Genomic DNA, 18,920 nt, shown 5'->3' with positions numbered 1-18,920 from the left:
GGATTGCTGACAATCCTCCCATTACATAAGTCATAATTGCAGCACGTGTGATTGTAGCTCATGTCAAAGACATCCCTCTACTTGCCCTTGTTGCAGAGCTCTGCCATTTTGTCACAGTCATGTTTTGTGAAGAGCACTAAGCTACCTGAATACATTTTGGTTGTCTTACAGTATTTGTTGTCTTCTGCTAGGCAGGGGTCATCAGATTTGAAACAGAGTGTCAACTTTGAATTTGCAGACTTTGTACACCATACCTTGAGCAAAAACAGAAGCAGAAAGACATACAGAGGTTTTATTGGGGAAACGGAAGCCAGCCCTTTGATGGCGTACAATAGCAGTGTTTCAAAGATGTACAATTGAGTGCACACAACATTTGTATGTTCAACTGGAAATACTGCCTTTTACGACTTGCACATGAGTAGGGTCTGTTCCAGGAGTGAGTAGCCTTTTTATGTTTCACATTTCCTTTGTGAACTCCATACCAGGTGTGGGTGGATCTGCAATTGGTGGGTGAGGCTGATGTCAAAGGTATGCTAGGCTGCTTTCATGATTAGTGTTTTGAAGCTGCATGGTCTTCCATGATAAATCTCAGGTAACCATTTTCCCAGACAGAGTTGCCTACTTCTTTCCTGGTGGACTTTTTTTTTTGTTCCTTCTAAAAGCTGAATGAATAAATTTAATTTAATAAATAAACACACAAACAAGTGTGGTTGTGTGATGGCAAATTTGTGATAAGAGCGTCACCAGTTGAATTTTTCCTTGTGTAGTTATTTAAGGCAGCACCTGGAAATGAACTGACAATCTTAATTCAACAGGAACATAAAAGGTAAATTCCCAAAATTGTTTAATATGGTATTATTTTACAGAAGACCTTAACATGATAGTGTGTGTATGTGTAGCTTTTCTAGTATAGGGAAGTTTGGTTCTGTGCCAGCCAGCATAGCCAATGGTCAGGGATGATGGGAGCTGTAATCAAGGAACATCTGGAGGGCCACAGGTTCCCCACCTCTGATAGAAGTTTTTTAAACAGATAATGGCTTTTGTAAGATGGCCAGTTCTCTTTTGGAATGGAATTGTGCCATGGTTGGCAGAAGATTGATGTGCACCTGGCTGCTTCAAATAGAGTGTTAATCCAGCAGTGCACCTTGTCTTGCTTACTTGTCTGCAATGATCAATGTAGAGTGGCTTTTCCCTACCCAGTGCCTCTAGATATTTGACTACTAGCTTCCATCAGCCACAGGCAACATGGCCAATGGTGGGGGATGATGGGAGATTCAGTCCAAACTGGTTGGAAAGATACCAGGTTGGGGACGATTGAGACCAAGTGCTAATACAGGACAGAGCTTCTGTGCTGTAATTACGAAGGAAAAGTAGTGTGTTATTTTATGTATGTGTATCATATCCTTTAGTGCAATCATCACTGTATTTCTTGCATTTCATTTCCCTCTTACCTTACAGCTTACACTCCCTCTCTACACTTGTGTATATCTTCCTGCAAAGTCAGGATAACTTTCCATGTATCTGATGTAGTGGAATCTAGTCCACAAAAATGTACGCCATAGTAAATGTGTTAAGGTTTTAAGGTGCTACAAGATGGTTGTTGGTTCTGGTTGGAATGTTCTCTTTTTCAGTACTATGTAAAAATTAAAGGAGCCTTATCCTCCATTACGGGAGCCAATGTGGTGTAGTGGTTAAGGTGTTGGACTAGGACCTGCCCCCCCCCGGTTCAAATCCCCACACAGCCATGAAACTCACTGGGTGACCTTGGGCCAGTCACTGCCTCTCAGCCTCATGAAAACCCTATTCATAGGGCCACCATAAGTCGGAATTGACTTGAAGGCAGTACATACATATGCTCCATTACAGTGGTTAAGGCCATTTAGTACCCTACATATTTGCAACTGACCCCATAGCAGTACAAGCATAAAAGGCATGTTTATATCATTCCATGTATGAATCACATCTTATAAAACATCTCAAAGCAATTTAACAAAAATATCAACAATACATACTGTTAAAACTATTTCAATATAAAATCAATTTCAAATCCAGTACAGATACAGACTGGGATAAAAAAAGTCTCCACATTAAAAGGCTTGTTGGAAAAGGAAGGGCTTCAACAGGTGTCAAAAATACTATAGAGATGGCACCTGTCAGATATTTAATGGAAAGGAGTTCCAAAGGCCAGGTACTGCCACGTAAAGGCCAGATTTCTTCATCATTCAGAATGGTCCTCCTGATGGGATAGTCTCTGCATTTTCAGATATGGCCTGCTATGGTACCATTACGGGAAACAAAGTCTTCAGTGATACAAAAGAAAAGAAAAAAGCAATCCTCTCCTGGTATTGGATTACTTGGGGGGCCAAACTAGATGTAACTTTTAGCAGTTGGTTTGGCGTTGTGAGGCTGTTTTTTCTCTAACCGATCTCCAGTACAGAGTGGGGGCATGGAGGGAGACTGATTGGGATGAGGGCCAGCTCTAATTTGCTTATCAAATTTGCAGATGATACAAAATTGGGGGGCACAGCTGATACCATGGAAGACGGAAACAAAATTCAAAGGGACCTTGATAGGCTGCAGCATTGGGCTGAAAACAACAGAATGAAATTCAACAGGGATAAATGCAAAGTTCTACACTTAGGAAAAAGAAACCAAATGCACAGTTATAAGTTGGGGGATACTTGGCTCAGCAATACGACATGTGAGAAGGATCTTGGAATTGTTGTTGATCACAAGCTGAATATGAGCCAACAGTGCGATGTGGCTGCAAAAAAAGCAAATGCTATATTAGGCTGCATTAAGAGAAGTTTAGTTTCCAAATTGGGTGAAGTATTAGTTTCCCTCTTTCAGCACTGGTTAGGCCTCATCTTGAATACTGCATGCAGTTCTGGTCTCTGCACTTCAAGAAGGATGCAGACAAACTGCAACAGGTTCAGAGGAAGGCAACAAGGATGATGAGGGGACTGGAAGCAAAGTCCTATGAGGAGAGACTGAAAGAACTGGGCATGTGCCTGGAGAAGAGAAGACTGAAGGAAGATATGACAGCACTCTTCAAGTACATGAAAGGTTGCCACACAGAGGAGGATGGGATCTCTTCTCGATCGTCCCAGAGTGCAGGACATGGAATAATGGGCTCAAGTTGCAGGAAGCCAGATTTCGACTGGACATCAGGAAAAACTTCCTAACTGTTAGAGCCATACAACAATGGAACCAATTACCTAGAGAGGTAGTGGGCTGTCCAACACTGGAGGCATTAAGAGGCAGCTGGACACCCATCTGTTGGGAATGCTTTGAATTAGACTCCTGCATTGAGCAGGGGGTTGGACTTGATGGCCTTATAGGCCCCTTCCAACTCTACTATTCTATGATTCTACCATTAGGCAGAGTGAAGGGAGGCAAAAGAGTGGTAGCAGCAAGGTGGTAGAGAACAGAGCTCTCTGTGTGTGCGTGTCTGAGTGTGCCCACACACATCACTTAGCCTGCTCTGTACCACCTAAGCTAGCCTGCTACCCTCTGCTGAGGCAGAGGACACTGTCTCATCACCTGTGTTGAAGTAAGATCCAACAGCCAGTCTAGATGGCTTCTGTACATTGCATGGGGGCATGGGAGCCATTTTGTTCTTTGCCTCAGGCAGCAAAATGTCTTGGATTGGCTCTCAGGCACAGTACCAGCAGGGGACCATGTTGGGCACTGGCCGAGAGCCTCTGTGGCTGAGCGGGATATCTGCTGGTGGGACTGGGTGGGTGTAGCTCCTGCTTCATGGTTCACACTACTATTGGGTCATGGAGCGTGCATGCCATGACCTGATGTTGGCATGGATCGCAGAGCAGGAGCCACCCTCCCAGGCTGCTGGTGCGGGCTGGTAGCGCCTCTTCCTGCATTGCTGTGGCGCCTCTTCCCGGGTCACCGTGTGCATAGATATCATCACCCAGGATGGTGGCAGGGGCATCAACATGTCCTGCTACCATCTTGGGTGATGGCAGGCGTGCATACACAGTGCACTAATGCACTGACGACACTGGGCTTATTTAAACTCCCGTCAGCTGTGATAGTGTTGCCATGGCACTGCCACCTTTGAGGGCCCAGTGCAGTCTGGTGATAGCCCTGTTGGCTCTGATTGGGATTATGGTGTGAGGATAGAGGTTTTTAACCCCTTACTTCCAGTTGTGGCCCCAGCCCAAAGGGGAACTCCCCCCAATGTTTCTAATTCAGCCCTTCTCTCCGGACAGGTTATTGGTTATAGGAAAAAACACAGCTAAGTAATGCCGAACTATTGGATAAAAGCCACACCTAGCTTGGCCTTTACTGCTAGTGAGTCATAAAAGTAATAGCATTACAGATTCTTTGCTTTGATGCCCAGGTAGTACTGTGGTAGGATCCCAAAATTTCACTTATGTGGCATAAGTCATTTTGGCATTTTATTCATTGGTTTTATGCATATATGTTATGTATGTTTGGCTACAACCTGCATTTGGTTGCCTTATTAATAAATCTGGGGGATTTTTTGGCATATATGCATGTATATTAATATTTCTTGAGTGTTTTTTGACAAAGGCTTTCAAGGTGGCTCACAGAATAAATATAATCCAAAACAATTGTAAAACATTGTAAATCAAACCTCAGTAAAACATTACAAATTAGTAACAAGCAGCAGAGAAAAAAGTAAACATCAAAATGCCAGGGTACTGCTGTCACTCTAAAAGCCTGATGAAAAATCTGTATGAATGGTCAGGGGGAGGGAGCGGCTACTGAAAAATCCCTGTCCTGTGTCACCATCAGCTAACCCTCTGATGGTGGTGGGGCATGAACCAGTGCATCTGCTGCTGACCTTAAGAGGTGAGCAGGCTCATAGTGGAAGATGTGATCTTTGTACCAAGTTCCTGTACCAGTCTGAAGAAGTTTTCATTCTGAATTTGTGGACACGTGTTCCTCTGAGTGCTTTCATTTGATTCTGTGGAGTGCTTCTATCTGCAAATGGGCCAAGGTGTAGTTGGTAAGACAATAGCTCTCCCTTAAACCATCTTGAGCTTTCAAGGGTCACCAAACTGCTCTTCCAATAGAAATGAAAAACAGAAGGTGCAGCTGGGAGCATGCTTTGTACCTGACTTCAGGAGGGCAAAAGAATAAAAAGTGCTTTTTCTGCTGAGAGCTGGTTTCCTAACATTGGAACTCTGGCCAATTATGAAGCAACTACACTGAGGAGGAACTAAGACCCATCTGGGTTTCTCCAGAAAAATGAATGCCTTGAGGTTGCAGGGTTGGGAACTGCAATGTAATGTCCCTCTTTTGTATACATAGCTTGAGAGAAAATCATTGTCACTCATGAAATTTTGAATAAATGCCTGAATACAGTAGGCTATAGAGCCATTTCATCATGTGTTTCTGCAACCCAACCAGTATGATTGTGATCCATGTGTGAAAGCTGGATCAGCTGCATATTTATGCAAAAGTCTATAAAAAGTGCACACATGCACACGACTGTATGGGATGGAACAAGATTAATGCCAAGAAACAAGGAAAGGAGGGTTATTATAGATAGCGAGTCTGGATACAAAGCACTTGAAATTAGTTTCCAGGCCAAATTCAAAGTGTTGGTTTTGACCTATAAAACCTTATGTGGCTCAGACCACCTCTTCGCACATGAACCAACCTGGACCCTGAATTTGTCATCTGAGGCCCTTCTCTGCATGCCCTCTCTGAGGGAGGTGGGGAGGGTGGCAACATGAGAATGGGCCTTCTCAAAAGTGGTGGCTCTCCATTTAGAATGCTCTCCACAGGGAAGCACACCTAGTGCCATCATTATCTGCTTTTAGGTACAAGGTAAAAACGTTTTTTCCCTCTCTCAGGCCTTTGGAGCTTAATTTTCTGTTATTAATCAGGTGGGGATGCACTGAATCTTGTTTTTGTGTATTTTGTGAGTATTTTAGGATGTTTTTGTTGTAGTTTTTATATCTATTTTTAATATTTGTAAATTGTTTTGATTTTCATTTTGGAAAAAAGTGATTAATCAATATGAAAGGCTGAGTTTGTTAGGTATGTTTAGTCTGGAAAAGAGATGATTAAGAGATTATAGGATAGCCACCAATTGGTTCAAACTACAAGAAAGCAGATTTTGAATCAACAGTAGGAAGAACTTTCAACAACCTTTTCAACAGTGGAAAAAAATGCCTCGGAAGGTGGTGGATTCCCTTTCACTGGAGGTATTTAAGCAGCCACCTCATCGACAAAGGGCTAGACTAGAAGACTATGAGGCACCTTCCCACTCTGTCATTTTCTGATACCGCTTCCCTAAATTATGCCTAATCCCATGTGCTAAGCATGGGACCTTATTGTAACACATGAGAAAGGCTACATAGCAGACCCAAGCTCTTGTTTCCAAATAGGAACTCCCTAATATGCAATTTAAGCCCTCATAAGCTCTGAAGCTCTTTCCCATTATAAATCAAAGCCCTATTCAGCTGTTATAGTGTGAACCCTTCTTGGGAGACGCAGAGCCATGCACACTAGCCATGTCTCCAGTATCCTCATGCACACTCTCTCTACACTCAGCCTATCCGGGCTGAGCAGGAAAGGGATTTCCTTGCATGTTTGGTTGAGGAAATTCCTATAAGGAAATGCTATTATACGTAATAAATTGGATTCTCAAGGCAGCTGCCTTATGGTTTATTAATCATTAAGTATGGGAATGTGGGCAGATAACAATGGAACACTTCATTAATATAGGATATTGTAAAAATTGCATGGGTCTGACCATAGCTGGTGGACGGCTGGAAAGGATTGTTGTTGTGGCCCCCTGTACACCCTATATTAAGTTAATAGGATTTGCACTCAAGGGTGTAGAAGTGAGGGCCTGGATCTTAAGCCAGGTAATTATGTTTCTCTCCCTCTCCCTCCCACGAGTTGATATTCTGAGAAAAAACATTTCTGCTCTACCTAAGAGGCTCCACAAGTGCCCATTAGAGAAGCTCTTCAGAAAGCTCGAAAAGTATAATGAACTGTGATGCTTTTCTGCTTCTGCCTTTGATGTCATTGTTCTTATAAGCAACAAGCTGTGAGACTTGAGAGCACTCAAAGATTTAACACTGGTGTTTACGTGTAACAAACTGCCCTGCACTGGGCCTAATTATCTTTTCCTTTTGCCAAGGGCAGCAGCATTCATGAAAGACAGTTATTCTTTTTATCCCTAGTATTGGCAAGATTAGGTCCTCAGTGTTAGCCGAAGTGGCACATCCTGATAAGTCTAATTTCAGAGTACGGGTGCTTGTGATCCCTTATAAGTCAGACACACAACTTACTTTTTGTTATAATAGTCCCTGAATGGTCTACAAAGCTTGGGGGGGGGTAGTGGGTGAGTAGCATGGCTTGTACCCAGAGTCCCTGACCTGTGGTCCTCTGGAAGTTGCTGAAATACAACTCCCAGCAGCCCTGACTATTGATCATGCTGGCTGGGGCTGCTGGGATTTGTAGTTTAGCAACATTTGGAGGGTCACAGATTAGTTCCCCCCCCCAATTTATACTGAACACAGGTTGGTTTCCCACTCTCATTAGGGAGTAAGGGCAGCCCAAATTTTGTGGGCAAAACTGGGGCAAAGATCCCTGTTACCTGTCTTGGCAGAAAGTTATCCATGGTGAGAGACAAAGGAATGGTCTGGGCACATTAATTCAGCAAGCATCCAGACTGTGCTTTCTGCCTGCTGTCCAACTATGGTCAGATCCATCCTGGCAGTTTTAACAGTATGGGGATACTCTTAGTGGGCGCAGAACCCAACCTCCTCCCTTTTTAGATTGGCATGTGTTTGTGGTCTTGTGAAGCACACAATTAACAATGCTCTTCTTCATGCCCTCACCAACACCCCTTGCTTTACTGCTCCTACAGGACTGAGATGTCAGAAGAAAAACCAATTAAAAAACAGGCAAATGGTTAAACCTGATTTTAAAAAATAAGTATGCTGAACATGTGCAATTTTGAGTTTTACAGTCCCTCCAATCAGAGCACCATCATGACTTCAGCAATAAAATGGAATTTGCTTTGGCTCAACGCATTTTTTTGGGAATAAGCAGCAGAAATCTGTAACTATTTTTATTTTTATTGAACAGAATTTGTATACTACTTAATCATAAACACCTCTTTAAAAAATTGCTATTAAAATTATTGATAAAAGTCAGAAGTTAAAAACATGCACATGTTCAGCCAGCCCCCTCCCTGGCTATGAAATGTTTTTAAAGATAAAAGATGGATACTGTAGCAATCAGCATCTCCCTCGAGGGTCCCAGTTGGCCCACGCCAGCCCAGATGCTAATACAGGGCCTATCTGAAGTGGATCGCATCATCAGCCACTCTCTGGGTGATACTTTGGGGGCCCTGGACTTGGCCCTGAGATACAGTCCTGGCTGTACCACTGCACCGGGGAGCACTTGGGGGAAATGGCTGGGAGATAAAGGGTTAAACATCCCCTCCCACAATGCCATGGTCCCACTCTGAATTCACACCCACCCACCCAAGGCTGCAATTCATTTTTTAAAACACATATGGAAATCCTCTCCTTGGCTCTCCTACTTACACCGTGTCTAGTTGGGTCCTCAGACAACCTAGGAAAAATAGCATAACATTGAGAGAAGGTTTCTGGACCATATGCAGCAATTGCGCATTTATTGTGCTTAAACTGATTTGTCCAAACTTGTGCCATTGACTGACTAAAGAAATCTTATGAATTTTAGCTGGATTAAACCTGCATAAATTCTCACATGAATAGAACAACACTCCTTATTTGTAAATGACACCCACACTTAGCATGGAAAGCATTATCCTTGGTTATAATGTTTGTAAGTTCTTTGATGAAAAATAACTTAAAAAAAAACAAAAACAAAACCTCAGTTAATTAGGGACAGGTTTTTTGTAGATCAACAGGTGTTTACTATATTAATCTGATTGACTGAATGTTGCCAGCCTATCTAAAATGCACTGAAACTTTAGCAATGTCTTTAAAGTCCCCACGTGAAGGGGCAAAGCAGGGACAGCCAATGTTGTGCCCTGCAGATGTTTACTGGACTACAACTCCCATTATCCTTGATCATTGACCATGCTGGCTGGGGCTGATGGAAGTTGTAGTCTAGCAACTTCTGGAGGGTGCCACCTTGGCTATCCCCGGGGTAAAGTGACTAGAAGAGATGCTCAAGTATTAGCATCTGAAGGCTAAGTACCAATCGCTTTGAAATGTTATCAACATCATTTTCTGGATTAAATGCTTTTCTTCACACCTGGTCTGTGCCTAGCTTTCATTTATAATTAGCCCTTTCTCAGAGCCAGCAAATACATGCATGGACACTCATTTCTAGCAGATGAGCTGGTGCAAAATGTGATGATGATGAAGCACCAAATGAGGGACAGAAGAAACCAAAAGTTTCATGATAGGGATAATGAAACTGTGCTTTAATTTGTTCTTCAGTAGCAGAGATGAGAGCAATTTTTCTTGACTTGGTCCTTTTCAAAGTGCTTTAACAAAACGTTTTTTAATCTCTCTGTCAATTTTTAAAATGGGGCCAGGTTGCAATGCAAACCCAAAATCCCGTCACTGCAGTGTGCTGTGAAGTGTTTGAACTCACACCTTCCTTAGAGTATTTATTCTACCTTCTAGGATTTTTCCTGATCTTGCACCAATCATCTGTTTGGTAGGTGTTTGCAGAGATAATCATGTACAGTTCCCTACATCTCGTTACTGCTGCACATGAGAATCTGTAGATTAGAGTGGAAGAGATAATTGGGCCTGCTGAGCTGCTCTTGGCATTGACCTGAAGGACAGAAACTGAGCAGACCCATCTTCTAGATGCTGCTGAACCCCCAGTAGAGGCTGATCCACTGGGGTGAATGGGGCATTGCCCCACCAACCTCAGTCTGACCTCAGCCAGCCCCCAACTGCCTGCCTTGTTTCTAACAGCCAGCCCAGCAGGTGGAACTACTTGTCAGCTTCTTCCTCCTTAGTCCCAGTATCAACCTTGTAGAACTCAGCAAGGAAGAGGAGGATGGGGACAAGATTAGAATGAGTTGGCTCCACTATCAGTGACTCTGGCTCTACCTACTGTTGGTTCCCCTGTCATCTGCCCAATCAGTCCCAATAGGCACCATCCACCACTGTTCTTGAGACCCTTCACTTGTCTTAAAGAGCAAGAAAGACCACACACTTGGGAAGAATTGATCTATAGCCATACTCATCTTCCAGCAGATGCAGATCATTTCCAGCCAGGACTCGCTGGTATCTTTCCCCAGTTCCTTCTGACTTAGTCTTGCCTCACACTTTCCAAATCTATGAAACAAAATGAGATGATGTTGTGTTGAGTTTGCTGTCATGTTTATTCCTGAGTAGTTCCAGCTTATCTTGTTTTGATTTATCTGCTGTGTTGGTCTAAGGCAGCCAGCCTCCCCCAACCTCCAGGTGTTAGTGGACTCCCAGCATGGCCAGTTGTCAGGAACAATGGAAATTGTAGCCCAAAACATCTGGAGGGCACCTTGTTGGGGAAGGCTGGCCTAGGGGTATGACAAGGATCAAGTTGGTGGATGGAACTAGGGCATGCTTCTCTTTAGTTCTGTAGTCTCAGGCCAACTAGTGATTGGAGTGTTCTTTCTGCCAAGTACAGGAGATGCTCCTTCTCTGGCTGATGGGTGGCCTCTTGCTTGCTGTGGTGTTTCTCATGGGAGGCAGGGGATGCAGCCAAATGCCAGGGCATGTTCCCCCTCATTTCTATAGTCTGAGCAGTTTTGAGCCTAGTGTTTTTTCCCTGAAGCTGCTTGTCCTCTGGCCAATGAATGAGGCTGGGGTGGTCTTCCCCATGCTGTAATATTCTTCTTGGGAGGCAGGTGTCCAATACCTCCCAGTGGCCCTGGCCAATGGCAGGAGCCAGAGTGTGCTTTCCCCTGGACTTTGCATATGGGTAGCCTCATGAGTTGAGGACTATTTATGTCTGTATTGCAGGAAATCCACACCCGTCTTGCCTTCCCCCTCCACCAGTGTGCTCATATGGCAACTGTGCATTTAGCCCAACTCGCATGGCTGCCTTGCAACAGAAATTCTTTTCATTATAAGTATACTCATTTTATGGAAAGGAGCAGCAGTTCACTGGAAGCAAAATCATACTACTAGACTGCTGGCTCATTCATATTCCTAGGTTGCTTCCAGAATCAGATGACCTGTTTATTGAGCATCCATCCCCAAACTTTGCACAAAATTAAGGGGAGGTTAGAAAATGCTGACTATTTCTTGAATATTCATTCCAATGTGTTTGCAAGAAGGTTATATGATGTTGCATCAAGCAATTGTTATCCCCCACATTCCAGTGGATTTTTCCATTGCTTTCCTTATTGCAAATACTCAATTTTTTTGGGGGGGGGAGGAAGTGGATTTGAAATACTAGAGCTTTAAAACAACTTTAGTTGCACAAATTCAAATTGCTGGTATGTGACTGAATCCAACCTCAAAATAGTGATAATCTGGAAGCACCCCTTGTAGTAAGAGAATTGAAAAAGTCTCCTATGAAAATAAAATGAGAAACAGCATATGGAAAAGCATGCTTAGTATCAGAAAGATCATGAAGGTCCATTAGACCAGGAATCCATAAGGCCACATATGGGGAACCTGTGGCCCTCTAAATCAAGGGTGGGGAACCTCCAGCCTCCAAGCCAATCATGGCCCTTCAGGAGGTACCATTTGACCCCCAGGCCATTTCCCTCAAACTATGCCCACCTGTCCACCAGCTGACATCACTAGTGACATCAGCTGATGGAGGAGGACAGGACTTCATCCTGCCTTGGCTATGTGAGCCTGTTCTCAGCAGAGAACAAGATAGTGCAGCAAATATAGCAGGATTTAATCCCTGCTCACCAGCTGAGCAGAGATTAAAGCTCTGTGCAAAAGTTCCCTTTGAAGCATCCAAGCTATTTCAAAGATGCTTTTGTAAAAGCTTTAAGGCAGTTCCTGTGCTCCCGTTTTCTCAAACAGGAGATCAAGGGCTATCTTAAAGCCTCCCTTTGTGCAACCCTCCTTTCTTCCCCCCTTAACTCACCAACATTGGGCATTAAGGGGGGGAGACTTAGAAAAGCTTTTACGAGTCTTCTACACTCTTCCTTCAAGTCCGTGATGTCGGGAACTTAAAAGGGGAAGACTCACAAAGCATTTTCAAAATTTCCTCCTCTGCTTCAAGTCTCCAATATCAGGAACTTTATGAGGGAAGGGGGGAGACTTGGAAAAGCCTTTCTATCTTTTCCTTCGGGTGGTGTGGGAAGGGAGTGGAGGAAGCCAGCAGAGTTCCCAAGTGCCAGCAGCAAACTCAGGCTTCCTTCTTTCCCTTCCGGTGGTGGCAATGGCAGGGGGTGGGGGACAACTGGCAATGAGAGGGAGAGTAGGAAGTGAGCTTCTTTCTCATATAGCAGCAGTGGATGCTTGGGACCCACCTGCAAGGGATTTTGGCAGGTGGGCAGGATTACCCCGTCAATCACTAGGTAGCAGCCACACCCACCTGTCAAATTTGGCCTGTGAGACTGTGTCCTGACCAAACTCGAGGAACTCAGATTCAGACACAACTGTAGTTTTTTTCTTTATTGAAGTAATAGAAAATTTCAGTTCAGAGCGCTTCATGAATCTAACTACGGCTAACTCAGAACTCAGCATCCCTCTCTAACTAACTAGGCACAACTTGGTGGCAATAAGACATTGACTCAGCAACTAACCCTTTCCCCTCGCCCAGCTTAAGTAGGGCTAGGCAGTTCCCCCTTCTTGCGTGTACCCCAAGTCACGGTTGGAGGAGTGTTTGATTGTGCTGACTCCTCCTGAGCTGGGTTTGTTGAATCTCCTGCTGTATCTACCTCCTGGACCTGGGCGAAGATGGGGGCTCACCCCCTCTGCGGGGGGGAGAGCTGTCTGGTGGTGGCACAGGCGCGGGAGAGGTGCCGTGTCAGGTGGAGGAGTGGCCAGCCAGTCCAGGGGTCTGTCCTGGGGGGTGTCTGGGATGGCTGGGGTGACCTGTCAGTATACAAAGCAGGGGCTGCTTCCATGTCTCCCCCTTCACTGGGTCCTTCCCCAATGGGAATGTCCCAGTCTAAGTCTTCCTTGCCCCCCTCCTGTGCGTTGGTCCACCCCCTGCTAGCATGGCTCACGACAGGCTGATCCTAATCAGGATCTGGTCTATGGAGCCAAAAAAGTTCTCCACCCTTGCTCTAGATGTTGTTGAACTACAATTCCCTGATTATTGGCTATGCTGGCTGGTGCTGATAGGAGTTGGGATCCCAACCATATCTGGAGGGTCAGAGGTTCTCCCTGATGTAGATGCTAAACAGCACGTGGGATCCTCCCAATGCCAAACTTAGCTTCAGGGGTGGATTTTCCTCATGGCTGTAGCTGAAGAGGAAAGGATTACGCTTCTCCTATATGCATTTTCAGTAGGGATGGTGGAGAAATTTAATTCAGTTTGAATTTAAAGGTAAACCTTAAAGTCCAGGAGCATATGTAGAAATATCATACCCAGTGGCAGAGTTAGTGAAAAGGATGTGCTGTTGGTTTTATTTGATCAGAAACTACCTGTAGGTACATAATTTCCATGGCATAACCCTACGGTATGTGGTGTATAGCTTTGATGATATCACCAAGATGGCCACCATCAAAATTAATAAAATCTTGAATATCTCTGTAAATAGTGGATGGATTTTTATTTATAAGGTCTCAGTTTAAAGATAAATCAGAGAGTTATAGAATAACAATAATTTCCATGGTGTAACATGGTGTAAAGGTGTTGTTATATTAGAACTGGGTCTCTATACGCCTGTACAGTGATCAATTTGTTTTATGGCCTGATGAACTGCATACTGTATATGCATGGCGTTGACACTTAACATTGATGAATCTGGTATTCCTGAAGTGTGGGATGTTTGGTACAGTGAGAGCACTGTGCATCAACATGTTGTAATTTGTTGCACTGTATGACTGCTACCTAGAAATAAGAAGGTTGAAACCCTACAAGGTAAATCCAATTTTACCAAAGGCAGTAGAATTGAAGATCTGTTAACCCACTATAGAGAAATGCAATCTCTCTGGACAAATAAGGGAATTTGATGAGATCCAAGGATAATTAAACCCAACGTTTGAAATGATGTGAGAGTACATGGCAATGGTGGAGTGTTTGCTGCAAGTAATTAGGTCTATTAGGGATTGTGACTGGAATGCACACTTTTCATCTCTAGAAGCAATCATTGGGTATTTCTTTGCGCTAGATCTACACAATTATTCTGGGATGATGGCATACTACCTTGCTGAAGTATGTGCTTTGAAAGTGCCTGATCCTGAAATACGGAAGCAGTTTGAAAAAGTAACTGGGTTGTTCGGAAAACTGCGGTTTCATTCGGTGCCCTTGGAGCTGATGAAGCAGTTGAACATCAGAATAGAGCTTTGAAGGTTGCAGGAGGCTTGGTAGGTATAACACAGCATTCTAAGGCCCTGGCCCATTATGGCATTATGGCCCATTATGGGATTATGGCCCATGGCAATAAATAAACTGTGTATTAGACTGAAGTGGATTGGAAATCCATTTTCATATGATGCGCCTGAACTTAGTAATATTGCAACCAAGGCAGTTTTCAGTGAAAAAATTGCAAAGGATGTTAGGCGATTGCTTGTTCTTGGTATCAGATTGTGTGAAGATTTCGAACACAGAGACACATCTCAGAAACTAGTACCATGAATCTGTGGGATCTGAGCAAGAACAGCAAACTGTGTGTGTGTTCAAGTGCCAAGAAGAAAATAAAAATGAATGTGGTTGGTATTGTTAAAAAGTTAAATAAAGACAGATCACTATTTGCCCATCTATGGATTGTAACTAGATCACAGTGCCAAGTTGATTTACATGTGACATTAGGACACTATGAATTCTCTGCTGTACCATGATCACTGTTTAATGCTGATTGGACTATGCATCCTTGTCAGCAAATAACCAAATTAATTAAAATGTTGAAGTCGCTTGAACACCAACACAAAGTACTAGCACAACCAGCAAAACACCTAAAACAGTTAGTATCACCTCTGAAAGCATCTTTTCTTTTGCAATTACTGATGGTATGGCAGAGCTACACACTACAGAGAAATCAAAATATATTCAAACATGTAAAGATCTGGCTAATGTATTCATTAAAAAAATTCAGAACAAGTATTGGAAGCATGATGAAATATACCTGGTGTTTGACACATGTAAACACAATTCTATTAAGAGTATGACACGACAAAAGAGATTCCAGGGGATATCACCCACACAGTACAAAATCAAGGACAGCATGAACATAGTAAGTGTTATTATGAAGAAGCTGCTTTTGCAGATTAGGACTAAAGATGAGATAACTGCGTGCCGTGCTCATAAGATGCTTCAGCATGCAAAAATGACTAGAAATAACTTTGTAGTTGCATGGTGTGCAGATGTAGCTGCCTCACATTATTCTTTGAAGTTTCTTAGTAGTACCCAGGAAGAAGCAGATACTAAGATAATTCTACATACCATCAATGCCATGGAAAGAGGAGCTACAAAACTTTATATATTTGCACAAGACACTGATATTTTGGTTCCTCCTAAGTCTTACTTTGTTCCTTCTTCAAAAAATGTTATATCAGTTGCAAATATATTTCAGTCACAAGACCCTTTGAAGGCTTCTGCATTGCCTGCATTTCACACCTTGTCTGGATCTGATTGCACAGGATTTTTGTCGGGAAAGGTAACATTTCATACTGGAGAGCATTGACTACAGTGACCAAAGACACCCTTCTTGCTTTAAACTCACTAGGAACACAAGACACAATCCCAGATATAGTATTTGATAAATTGGAAGCATTCATTTGCTAGGTCTATCAGCCAAGAACCAGGATAACTACTTTTGTGGAGTTATGTTGCTCCACGTTTTCTAAGAAACAAAGTGGGAAAAACTGCCACCTACATGAGGTGCTTTTATACCTGCAAAGAAGACGATTAACTACCAAGCTATGATATTGAACAAAGATGACCAAGCACACCCAACAATTCCATCTTCTGTTGAACATGGATGGAGCATGGAGCATGGACAGATATCTTCCATTCTCTGTGACATGCCATGTGCACCAGATTCAATTCTGCAGTTGATCAGATGTGCATGGGTAAAGAACAGATGCAGCCCACCCTGCAAATGCTTAGCCAACAACCTACTGTGTACAGGCATGTGTGAGTGTGGAGGAAATAATGACCTGTGTGAAAATGATTCTCACGTTGGATCAGACTTCTCAGACTCTGATAATGAAGATGATGATGGTGACCTTGTTGACTAAAGCCTATTAAGATATGCAATGTGTGAACAGTCATATTATGTTACAGTAACTACCAAGACTTCCAATAAACAATACTGAGTGACTTTATACAGCTGATAACACTGCAATTATATTACATATTACTATCAAAATAAAACTGTCACCTATTAAACTTATTACCTATTAATAATTACCTATTAGGTATTAAATATGCAGTTTAACCACACATACACACACAAGAAATTCCAGTAGGATTTTTTTGTTCTGTCGTTATTACCTGTGTAACACCCCAAACTAGTATAGAGCTAGGGTTGATGATATAAATATGCAAATATATACTAGGGTAAAATGTGCATAAAAATGCATGTATTAGTGAAAATAGCATAGAAAAATGCATTACATAAGAAGAAATTGCTTTGCAAAAATATATATATTAAGCAAAATTACCTACCAAGATAGTAGGTGAAATTCATGTTAAAATGCTGCTGAATTTTCATGAGGACTTGTTGGTTTTCAAAAAATTGCAAGCTGAAGTGGAAATGTGGAGAAATGAACTTAAGAATGGGAAAATGAGAAGCTGAGAAAAACCAGATTCACCCATCCTGAATGTTCAGATGCCATTCATTATCAGCCCCTTCGCCAGCTGATAATGAATGGCATTTTAAAAAACTTGTATGTTGGATGCAAATATGCATTTTGTCATGTGTAGTTTGGCCTTGAGCCTATAGTTTACTATATTAGTTCATGGTTATAGAACATTCAGTGTGATGGAGAGAGATTATAAATGTACCCAGTATTCTTATGACATGTTAAAAATAGCTGTGCTCTGTATTACTTTGTAAGGAAAACATCAATTAAGTTGAACAATGTCCCTTGCATCACATCAATGCCTCGCTGTCTGTAGATTCTCCCTTTGAATTTTCTTTGGGTATTATTGCATCGTCTTTTTAAAGGAAGCTATCAACAACAAGGGGAAATCCTGTACTAGTACTGAATGGTCCTTATTGAAAAGGTACTTCTGGAGGGAAGTGTATGTAGTAAGCATAACACTCCATGAAACAGATGGATTACTAGAGCAAGGAGATAGTTTTTTATTTAGGAATCTAGAGAGAGGGAGAAAAGTACCCAGATGTTTTGGACTACAACTCCCATCAGCCCAGCCAAGTTCTAGTCGAAAACATCTGAAGGGCACCACGTTGGTTAAGGCTGATTTAAGGACTAGGAGGAGGAAGCCAGAATTTCTTGGAGGCTTTTACAAACATGTATTTAATGTTATTGCAATGATTATATAACATTATACACATTTTAGGGTTCCAGGAACATAAACATTTTAAAATACAGCATCATAAATACTCTGGACTCTAGCATGTTTGAACGAGTTATTTATTTATTTATTATTAAATTTATATCCTGCCTTTCCTCTCAGAAGGAGCCCAGGGTGGCAAACAAAACTAAAAACACTCTAAGACATCTTAAAAACAAAATACTTTAAAACAAAACATCTTTAAAAACATATTAACACAAAGCATATTTTAAAACATTTTTTAAAAAGCTTTAAAAAATCTAAAAAAAAGTAATTCCAACACAGACTGGGATAAGGTCTCTACTTAAAAGGCTTGTTGAAAGGTCTTCAGTAGGCTCTGAAAAGAGAACAGAGATGGTGCCTGTCAGATGGCACCTGTCTAATATTTAAGGGGAGGGAATTCCAAAGGATAGGTGCCACAACACAAAATGTCCACTTCCTATGTTGTGTAGAACAGGCCTCCTGATAAGATGCTATCTGCAGGAGGCCCTCACCTGCAGAGCTCAGTGATCAACTGGCTATATAAGGGGTAAGATGATCTTTCAGGTATTTCTGAAAATCATACGGCTTTGTACACCAAAACCAAAATCTTGAACTTGGCCTGTTGGCTAATGGGTAGCTAATGACCATCATTAAAACACAAATTCATAATTATCTAACATTAAGATGAGAAAAGGACCTATAAGCCCTATTAAATGCATTTTGTGTCTGTGAGGTTGATGTAGGGAACCTTAGGTCTGGGGGCTAAATGTGATCCTCTAGGCCTCTCTTTCTGGTCCTCAGGACTCTCTCCAGCTCACACCTGCTCACCAACCCTACTTTATGCCCTCCATGAGTGCTTTTGCCTGGCTAGAGCGTGTCTTTGAAAAGTGACAATAGTTATTGCATGCCTGTACAGAGAATCAGTTTGGGCTGTGTGTAAAAACCTCTGACTTTTGAATGGCTAGAATGTAGCCTACAGGGCAGCAGGAAAAATCATATCCATTGTTCCATCCACATTTGCTTTTGTCCCTACGCATCACTGGCACATGGTCCCTGGAAGGCTGCTCACAAGGGAATGCTGCCCTTGGACTGGTATTTGGTGTAGGGGACTACTGGACTTACTTTGGAATGGGCCATTCTTTTAGCTCCACCCTGATGTTATGCTTCCTTCCTTAACCAAGAAGAAAAATAAAACAAAAAATAAGAGTCCCTAATACACCAAATGTAAACAACAACAGGACCCAAAATGTAAGAAAAGTTTCTGTAGAAAATTAACACATCAGACTGAAAAAGGCGAGAAGATGTCGAAATGGATTGTTCTACCGGTGTGCCAT

This window comes from Rhineura floridana, chromosome 1, assembly GCF_030035675.1.
Source record: "Rhineura floridana isolate rRhiFlo1 chromosome 1, rRhiFlo1.hap2, whole genome shotgun sequence".
Lineage (NCBI taxonomy): Eukaryota > Metazoa > Chordata > Lepidosauria > Squamata > Rhineuridae > Rhineura > Rhineura floridana.
This window is presented reverse-complemented; position numbering follows the sequence as displayed.